This window comes from Pinus tabuliformis, chromosome 1_1 (assembly GCF_031772625.1).
Source record: "Pinus tabuliformis cultivar Carrire ecotype Pingquan chromosome 1_1, CPIR1, whole genome shotgun sequence".
NCBI lineage: Eukaryota > Viridiplantae > Streptophyta > Pinopsida > Pinales > Pinaceae > Pinus > Pinus tabuliformis.
The window spans coordinates 509,025,113-509,036,213 of NC_142297.1; positions in this window are offsets into that span (position 1 = coordinate 509,025,113).

The following is an 11,101-nucleotide window of genomic DNA, read 5'->3' on the forward strand; positions in this document are numbered from 1 at the left end:
TCATGAAACCTTCATTTCTAATTTTGGATCATTGTTTTGATCTCCTCCTGCACCAAATAAGACCAAAGTCTCTCCCAATTTGGTAGCTTGTCTCTTCCATTAACCGAATCCTAATAGCTTTTCTAGGATTTCAGAAGACCAAGGAGTACTAATCTCACAAGCTCAGATGGTGGCACAATCTCTCCTACTCCTCCAAGTTCATTTTTGACCTAAGTGAATGTGGATAAGTATTGAACAATGGTTTCATTTTCTACATTCTAATGTTATGTTGACAGTGATGGACCCACCAACATGTCAAGGGGATCTCCCTAGTAAGAAGTACCAATTAGACCTCAGACCGTTTGGTGTAGGAGTCCTAGCAGTGGGTCGTATGGTAATGCCTTGACTGCGATTTCACACAGACGCAAGTAAGATAATTCTATTGGTAGCAAGGGTGTGATCGTTGCAGTTGTTAGAGTCGGTCTGGTCAGTCCTCCGTCAGAGATCAAAACTCTTTATGCATTTCATTTTTAGGAGTCTCGCTCCATTCACCCAGCTGCATTCTGCTAGGAGCATGCCATAATCTGACAGAAGAGGTCATGCTAGTCATTTCCCCTCATGTCTAGCTCCTGTTGGCTTAGGTCTTTTATCAATGATCACTAAATTCCATGACAGTCAAGGTCTGGTCCTTTAATGGACAAAAGTCATTTTCGATAATTAGGTCTAGGGATTAATCAATTTGGTCTTCAACCATGTCCAATAAAGCCATGCAGGCCAGAGTGAGGCGCTTACAAAGTTGTGATTCAGGGAGTTTCATCATCATGTGCACAAATTTCGACTGTTCTTCAAAACTCTGTTTTGAAGAAAAGTCAAACAGTGTCATTTGTGATGAAATTTTCAAAAAAGTCGTCAGTTGATTTCTTCAGGTGCAGTCATGGTTTCCTTGGCCAAATGCCATGTCGTGCGACCCTTGCAAAAGTGCCAAAAAATTTCATCATTTTAGCTAAAATTCAAAGGGAAAAGTGAAATTCAGTGTTGCATTAAATCATTGAAAAAAGCCAAAATGAAACATTAGCAAAGTGGGTTTTTCGAGAAGAAAAAATTAAACCCATGACTCCAAGGTCTTTATATACAAGTTTCCACAAGCAACCAAATCATTGTGCACACCAAGGTCATAGAGAAACATAGAAAAGTGATTGAGAGTGCAAAGCACGTGGTTGAGTGAGTTTGGAGTCGATTTCAGGAGCGCGACGTGTTAGTGTCAGTCTTTCCAGCCTTCCTCCAGTGATCAAATATGCTCTTACAAAGTGGTCTCAGAGTGTCAAGGTCAAATTTTGTCATTTCAGTGAGTCTTCAAGCAAAATTTGGTCACTAGGCATTAGGTCTAGGGTTTGCTCTCACTCTTTTCAAAGTTGCCCAAATGCCAATCTATGTCACTATTCAGCTGAGTCTATCATCATTCATAGGGTTTTCATCATCATGTCATGTTCCATTGGGTCATTTTACACCTTGTTCATGCTTCAGTTGCGCCCAGGCAAGGTCATTTCCCTCTCCTAGGGTTTTGAAGGCAATATCTCTTGGACGGTCAAATCATCGACAAAACTTGTATCCTGATGTTCATACACCTTCCCCTATCCTTAAAATACCTTATCAAATGCTTCCCATCATTGAGATCCCCCAAAATCATCATTTTTGCACAAACCCTAGTTTCTAGCTACAACTTGGCAATTTTCTAGGTTTGGCCTGTGTTTTGCCCTTTTGGACCCCTTCCCCTCGCTCAATCTCTGAGATTCCACTTTCCCCTGCTTCCTAACATCCCTCTCCACTCCCAAAAATTTCCCCAATAATTTAGAAGCCCCCTATCCCCTTCAGTTCGCTTCATTTCCACGAAATTCCTTTCTTCACACATCGGGATCAGTCTCACTCAAAAGCCGTTTCAGAGCAATCAAAAATGAATTTTGGAAAACTGAGAGAGGTTTTTGTCCACAATAGGCCAAGGAAGAAAAACCTCCTTCACTTTTTGCACAGGTGTCATGGTTTTAGAGAAATGTCAAAATTACAATCGCCGGATCCAAGGAGGTTGGCCAAGGCACTAAAACGACGGAAAAGGCCCGATCCACTCCAATTTTGGCCAAAGCCTCTTTGACTGAGCATGATACTTGATTGGGGACTCCCAGCCCAAATTTCAAGAAATTTGGAGAAAATTTTGTCAATTGTGAATTTTTTGTGCCATACACAGGTTTTTGTTACCAATGGGTTGCGCGCCACGCGCGACCCTTTCGTTGGGCAACTCCATTTTGGGAAAACTCAGCATTTCTGGATTTTTCATGAAAATTTACACTTGCTCAGCCATTGCCAAGAAATTTCACCAAGTTTTGGGCCTCCAAAAAGTCAAAAAACAAGCAAAAAATGACTTTCTGCCACATTTTTGACACACAGGAAGCAGTCTTGGGAGATTGCAATTTTGGAGGGGCAAATGATCACCAAATTCAGAAATTCTACTTGGGTTGGAAAGTAGACATCCAGACCTTTCCAACAAGCCCACTTTTGCCTCATTTGGACACCGGGAAGTACCTCAAAATCAGCTCCAAAGTAGCGCGACCCGTTCAGGAAGAGGGCGCGACCCGTTGGGCAGTTTTCACAGGAATTCATCTACAGCTCAGGAATTCGCCCAGTTTTGACCAGTTTTGACTTGTGATGGGATTTTTCACCCTATTTGATGTAATTAATGTATTTTCATGTTGACATGACACTTATTTACCTATTCTATAAGATTCATTCATGAAATAGCAAACATTTAATGAATGAATTGGTTTCCTAGCTTATAGAGGCAAGTTGTTTTAACTGCCTAGATTTTAGTGCTCAGTTTAGAATTGGTTGAAACAGCTCCTAGAAGGATGAGCTCGACCCCTAGAGGCAAGGAAAGGTGTTAGCTTGCCTATATTATGTATTTTCTTAGTCATTTTCAGGGGTTGGAGAGGTTGGACTCCTGAGGGAGAAGCTACTATTGTATTATTCATTGTATCTCTGCAGTTTTGGCAAAGGAAGAAAGACCAGGGTTTTACAGTCTTTTTTGGGATTCCTGTGGTTACATGTATTGATGGTGTGTATCTTTTTGTACTTGTAAATTTGTTATGTGATTTATCATCTTACTTTTCCTTCTGCAAATTAGGCGAATGAAGTGTTAAAGTAGAATTCATGATTGTTATGCTCTGCTTTTAAGTTTGCTTAATATTAATGTTTTCCTCTGTCTAAAGAGAACTCTTGAAGGTTTCTTGCTCTCTTTAGCTCCTCACCGGTCATTTCTATCCATTCATTTAATTTAAAGGCATCAGTACAGTCTCCTACCTTGCCTCAAAGAACCCCCTGCAAAAACTGTGTCCAATCCCCGCACCCAGAATTGCCTTTCCCCAACTTTCCACCAAAACCCTAAAAATCCCAAATTAAACCTTTTGATTAGTTTACTAGCCTAAAATCAGTGTTTCCTCATTGGCTATCTCTCCCATTGAAGATCTTTACCGAGATAGACCGGAGAGAGCCCTCTCCTGCCCCGTAGGGCTAGCTACGAGGCTAAGTGGTTTGATGTTGCCTTGGGGTTTACCTTTCTCAGCCTGAGGTGAAATTTCAAGTGCTAACATATTGGCGACCATACTGGGGAAGAACAAATGGTTTGCTTGTTAGTGTCATTTGTTTTGTAAGCTACAGACGGAGCCTGAAGTTATGCCAGGTAGCCTTCGAAACGCTTTTGCTTTGCATAAGTGTAAGTAGATAAACGCTGCTTCAGTCAATATCCGGTCTAGCTTGTAACCGTGACATTTAACTTGTTAATTACCCCAGTACATGTATCAAGTGCAAATCTTATTGTTGATGGTAGACAACGATCAGACACTGACAAGGCTGAAATCATTCACCTGGCGACTCTTTTCACTAAAGAATCCAGCAACCTGTGCTTCATGGTGACTTCACTGCAGAGAGATCAGTAGCTTTGAGCTTTTCAAGATGGATCAAATTGCAAGAAGATATGCTCCCATGAGCCGAGATCACATTCCAGGTTTTCCGAATAAAATTCCGAAGGTAGATTGGTCAAGGAATCTGCCTACATTTAAAGATGATGGTAAGAAGGATGCTGCTCTACATCTAGTTAGATTTCATATGCATATTCGCAAGTTGAAGGTGGATTTTCCTGAAGATTGCTTGATGAAGATATTCCTGGCCACTCTGGAAGGTGAAGCTCAATCCTGGTATGAAAATTTGCCGCAGGCCTGTATTTACTGTTTAAAGGATTTTCATGCCTTGTTTATTGAAAGATATCAAACATCTTATCCATCATTAAATTTAGTTCATGACTATTGCAAGCATGCCTATAGTTTTATTGAAAGCCTTGAGAAATATTATAAAGATGATAATTTTATGGACGTTGAGATTATGGAGGCTCTGTATGGGAATCCATTTTAGCAACATGAAGAGAACCTAGTGGATACCCATCAAAATGATCAGGAAATTTTGCAACAGAATCAAGTTCAGCAGTTTGAAGATGGCCATATGGCTGAAAATGATGAAAGAGAGGGTTCTATTTCAGATTTGCCCACAGAAGAAGACAGTGTGCAGGGTAGTCAAGATTCATGTGATGCAGTCAAGTCAACTATTTCAGATCAACATTCAGATCATGATGACCAAGAATACCTTGTGCCGAATCCTATAAAGAAAAACTTGGCTGTTGAGATCATTTGGCATGAAGAAAACAAAGTTACAAATCTAAGTGCTCCCATTTCATCAGAACAGAGTCTTCATGAGGAGGTCATTCAGTCAGCTCATGAACAACAAGGTGAGATCTTTGCTCAAGCAAGTGGAAAAGTTTCATTGAGTGAATTTGTGGTAGACGATGTAAATGATAATATTGTGCTTGATAATATTGAAGAATGTAATAAGGAACTTGATAACCTGGTTGCGATATCATATGAAGATGACCTACCATATTGTCAGACTACAGAAGATCATAGCATACAGGATTACCTTTCAGATTCTTCCTCATATGTCTCATGTTTTGAAATGTTATTTCAAGAGGAGATCTGCTCATCTACTTGTTCAAGAATTTTTTGAGGCCCATGAACATACTCTTTCTGAAGCACATGATGAAGGCAGATCAGAATTTGAAACAAAGGATACCTTGTTCTTTCAGCAGGAGGAAAGACTTTATGTTTTTCAAGATCCAATGGCAGATCTCTTGCAGTCAACAGTGAAGGTGATTATTGCAGTATTCAGTGATGAAGGAGAATATGGTCAACTGTGTTTTTGGATGCCCGTTGATAGGTTTGTATTGTTGACCAGAAGATCTAATCAGGAGGATCAATAAAAAAGGCATCTGCTTGATTGGTTGCATTGGCATTTTGGTATAGTTTGATGTATATTGTCTTGTAAGAAACACAGGTGGTTGTCATCATGATTTCAAATCTTGATGGACTGCTGCCCTTCAATAAGCTTTGTAAGTTCTTGTTTTAGTTAAGTTGGTCATGAGTCATTTGTGAGTCAGTTTTCAGTCATGTAGGTTTCATAATTGAGTCGGCTTGAATCAAGTTTCAGTCAATAAATGAGTCAAAGTCTTGTGTCGTTTGCCGAAATAATGACTCCATCGCCCAATGGTTGAAAGCACTGGTCTGCTCTCCCAGTGGTCTGAGGTTCTTGGCACCTCCAAGGAGCTACCATCCCCATTGGAGCCAATGTTAGTGTCAGTCTATCCAGCCTTCCTCCAGTGATCAAATATGCTCTTACAAAGTGGTCTCAGAGTGTCAAGGTCAAATTTTGTCATTTCAGTGAGTTTTCAAGCAAAATTTGGTCACTAGGCATTAGGTCTAGGGTTTGCTCTCACTCTTTTCAAAGTTGCCCAAATGCCAATCTATGTCACTATTCAGCTGAGTCTATCATCATTCATAGGGTTTTCATCATCATGTCATGTTCCATTGGGTCATTTTACACCTTGTTCATGCTTCAGTTGCGCCCAGGCAAGGTCATTTCCCTCTCCTAGGGTTTTGAAGGCAATATCTCTTGGACGGTCAAATCATCGGCAAAACTTGTATCCTGATGTTCATACACCTTCCCCTATCCTTAAAATACCTTATCAAATGCTTCCCATCATTGAGACCCCCCAAAATCCGCATTTTTGTACAAACCCTAGTTTCTAGCTACAACCTGGCAATTTTCTAGGTTTGGCCTGTGTTTTGCCCTTTTGGACCCCTTCCCCCGCTCAATCTCTGAGATTCCACTTTCCCCTACTTCCTAACATCCCTCCCCACTCCCAAAATTTTCCCCAAGAATTTAGAAGCCCCCTATCCCCTTCAGTTCGCTTCATTTCCACGAAATTCCTTTCTTCACACATCGGGATCAGTCTCACTCAAAAGCTGTTTCAGAGCAATCAAAAATGAATTTTGGAAAACTGAGAGAGGTTTTTGTGCACAACAGGCCAAGGAAGAAAAACCTCCTTCACTTTTTGCACAGGTGTCATGGTTTTATAGAAATGTCAAAATTACAATCGCCGGATCCAAGGAGGTTGGCCAAGGCACTAAAATGACGGAAAAGGCCCGATCCACTCCAAATTTTGGCCAAAGCCTCTTTGACTGAGCATGGTACTTGATTGGGGACTCCCAGCCCAAATTTCAAGAAATTTGGAGAAAATTTTGTCAATTGTGAATTTTTTGTGGCATACACAGGTTTTTGCTACCAATGGGTCGCACGCTGCGCGCGACCCTTTCGTTGGGCAACTCCATTTTGGGAAAACTCAGCATTTCTGGATTTTTCATGAAAAGTTACACTTGCTCAGCCATTTCCAAGAAATTTCACCAAGTTTTGGGCCTCCAAAAAGTCAAAAAACAAGCAAAAAATGACTTTCTGCCACATTTTTGACACACAGGAAGCAGTCTTGGGAGATTGCAATTTTGGAGGGGCAAATGATCACCAAATTCAGAAATTCCACATGGGTTGGAAAGTAGACATCTAGACCTTTCCAACAAGCCCACTTTTGCCTCATTTGGACACCGGGAAGTACCTCAAAATCAGCTCCAAAGTAGCACGACCCGTTCAGGAAGAGGGCGCGACCCATTGGGCAGTTTTCACAGGAATTCATCTACAGCTCAAGGATTCGCCCAGTTTTGACCAGTTTTGACTTGTGATGGTATTTTTCACCCTATTTGATGTAATTAATGTATTTTCAAGTTGACATGACACTTATTTACCTATTCTATAAGATTCATTCATGAAATAGCAAACATTTAATGAATGAATTGGTTTCCTAGCTTATAGAGGCAAGTTGTTTTAACTGCCTAGATTTTAGTGCTCAGTTTAGAATTGGTTGAAACAGCTCCTAGAAGGATGAGCTCGACCCCTAGAGGCAAGGAAAGGTGTTAGCTTGCCTATATTATGTATTTTCTTAGTCATTTTCAGGGGTTGGAGAGGTTGGACTCTTGAGGGAGAAGCTACTATTGTATTATTCATTGTATCTCTGCAGTTTTGGCAAAGGAAGAAAGACCAGGGTTTTGCAGTCTTTTTTGGGATTCCTGTGGTTACATGTATTGATGGTGTGTATCTCTTTGTACTTGTAAATTTGTTATGTGATTCATCATCTTACTTTTCCTTCTGCAAATTAGGCGAATGAAGTGTTAAAGTAGAATTCATGATTGTCATGCTCTGCTTTTAAGTTTGCTTAATATTTATGTTTTCATCTGTCTAAAGAGAACTCTTGAAGGTTTCTTGCTCTCTTTAGCTCCTCACCGGTCATTTCTATCCATCCATTTAATTTAAAGGCATCAGTACAGTCTCCTACCTTGCCCCAAAGAACCCCCTGCAAAAATTGTGTCCAATCCCCGCACCCAGAATTGCCTTTCCCCAACTTTCCACCAAAACCCTAAAAATCCCAAATTAAACCTTTTGATCAGTTTACTAGCCTAAAATCGGTGTTTCTTCATTGGCTATCTCGCCCATTGAAGATCTTTACCGAGATAGACCGGAGAGAGCCCTCTCCTGCCCGTAGGGCTAGCTACGAGGCTAAGTGGTTTGATGTTGCCTTGGGGTTTACCTTTCTCAGCCTGAGGTGAAATTTCAAGCGCTAACACAGCGCACACACAGATGGGCGTGGCGCACACACAGAGCCACCCCATAGTGCAAAATTTCTATGGGCACGGCGCACACCCACAAAGGCCCGAAACCGTGCCAAATTGCCTCAAGTTGCCCGTGAAACCCCTCAAATCAACAGGTAGGATCTATATCATGGCTTGCTCATCAAATTTTGTGAATGTTATGGTGGTTCATGGCTATGTTTACTTGCAACAAAACTCATAAAACCAACCACAAGAAAACACCAAAAGCCATTGTTGCTAGGGTTGCATAATTGTGGTGTTGATGCCAAGGTTTCGTTATCACCCCTCATTTTCCCTTTCTTACCATTTTTCCCTATCCCCCTTATCCCATTTTTTCCTATTCTCCCTACCCTAAAATATTACCAAACCCCTATTCCTTATCCCTCCACTCTTTGGTCAATATAAACCCCAAAACCCTACCCTATCAAATCACAAACCCTCCTATATATCCCTAAACAAAACCTCTCCCCATAACCCCTATTCCCATCATATTATTCCTGTCCTAATACTCCTTTTTTTTTCATTGTTCCCCTTGGTGGCAGATATCAAAACAACACCTAGTTTCACACCATCATCAAAGGGCAGCCCAAGTACAGTACACACAGCAGTCATGGCATCTGAGCATTCATCAGAGTATGAGATGGAGACACAAAGTGATTCATCCTCGGAAGAACAGGCTCCCAGGAGACATCACAAGAGTGGCAAACATGTTAGGGATGAGCCAACCACCCTCACTGAATTGCAGGCCTGCCCTCTTGCCATGTCATGCTTCCAGCATCTATCATGTTTTGAATTTTTTCAAAGGGTGGCTAATGTTTGAGTTCATCATGAGTTGGCCCGTCTTTTTGTGCTTCACCTACATGGAGATCACTCTATCTTGGCCGGTGTCACCTTCACACTGACACCTGAAACTGTCTCATTAGCAACCGGCATACCAAATGTTGGAGAACCATGGCACAAGAAACAGAAGGTTGATCGGCAGCATTATGAGCCTTACATTAAGGCCAGTTGCTTGAGGTAGCTCAAAAGAGTCTTTCCATTCAGATATTTGAAAGATGAATATGCTCCACTCATGAAGTTGATCATGAAGTACTTTAGTTGTGAGGGGAGGTTATCTCGTCTATATGCCTATCACATTAGGTCGCTCATGCACTTTACCAGGGTACGGATGATGAGCATCCCAATTTTCATTTGTAGGAACATAGAGAGGATGAACACCTTCATGCAGCACAAGACCCCTCAGCAGCAACTTAACAGTGTTTATCACTTTTCTCTTATTAAGATTTTGGTGGATCATCAGCTAGGATTGCAGGGCATTGCTTGGGAGGACTTCATCTCCCGTGACCTCTTCAGCACTTCACAGGTATTATCAGAGGTTAAGCATGAGGGTGAACCTTCTCGTCGGTATGAGTGCCATGAGACTGCTAGTGTGTCGGTTTTCATCACATATTAGAAAGGCACCTGACGTTTGTTTGCAGAGGCAAAGCGAGTGTTATCTCCACCCGGGGTGGAAGGGGCCTCTCTTCCTCCATCAGCATCACAGGAACAGGACAAAGACAAGGAGCCAATACAGGATGAGGGGCCTTCATGTGAGCCATCAGGTGAATGAGAGACTGAATTCGTTCTCCTTCATGATGATGAGACAGATACATAACTGACAAATGCACAGCTTAAAGAGATCATCCAGGAACAACAAGCAGATATCGAAGCCTTATCCCTTGACTTGGAGAGGGCTAAGTGGAACGTGAAATATTTGGAGCAGAGGAACAAACAGCTTGAGGATCAACAAGCAATCATGGAGCTACAAAACATTCGTGAGCATCGCCAAGCTGCACAAAGGAGAAGAGTTGAGCTCACGTCATTGGAGCAAGAGATTAATGAGGATCGGGAGGCCGACCTTGAGAGAGTTAACATGCACTTAGAGAGGTTTTTGGACAAGGCCGACAAGGACCATGCATTGCTGAGACACATGGCTTTCCACTAGGTGGCGTGAAACAAAGTGTGCAAGGCCCGAATCAGGGATTTTAAGGCGAAATTGAGGAAGGCAATCAAGAAGAAAAAGAGGCAAAGGAAGCTCGATCGACTTCAGATATTGGAAAAAGCCTCTTTGGCCCAACATAGCACCTCATAGAGGATCTCCAACCCAAATTTCAAGAAATTTGGGGCAATTTTGGTCACATGGCAAATTTTTGGTCACAACACAGGTTTTTTCTCCCTGTGGCGCGGCGCTTAGGATTGGGAGCTCCAAATCACAAATGGCTTGCATTTTTGGATTCAGCATGAAAAATCATGCCTGCTGGTGCATGGACAAGAAATTTGGGCATGATTTGAGTCACCAGGAGGTCAAAAAAACTCAAAAAATGACCTCTCTTCCCCTATTTTGACACACAGGAAGCAGTCTTGGGAGAATGAAGTTTTGGAGGTTAAAATGAGCACCAAATTCAGAAATTCCACTTGGGTTGGAAAGTAGACAGGCCAGGCTTTCCAACAAGCACACTTGGGCACAATTTTGACTCCTACAAGTACCTCAAAATTGCCTCCAAAGTGGCACGATGCATATAGATTTTGGCGTGGCGCATATAGAGAAAAAGGCCAAAATCACTCCCGCTTCGCGAAATTTTGATTCACGACTTTCTCCAAGTGGGCCCACTCATTTACACTATATTTTTCTCGAAAACTAAGGCAATGTTTAAAAATTATTTTCACTTAAGGTGGGCTCCTATCCAAGTGGCAAAGGAAGGCGAGCAGTCACCCAAGCCATTTGTCATTTTTGTAATGCTGCACCTGTAACTAATGGTTGGCTTTCCACTTCCACTTTGTAATGATTCAAAAAACTCCCCAACTCTTGGTCGTTCTATTTCCTCATGGCATAGTCTATTTATTGTATTGAAACCATTTGAAAAGGGTTGGCTTGTAATTTCTGGGAGACTGTGGGAGAGAAACTCAGTTCTTCATTGTATATTTTGACAGAGGATTAATGAAAGGCAGCAACTCTG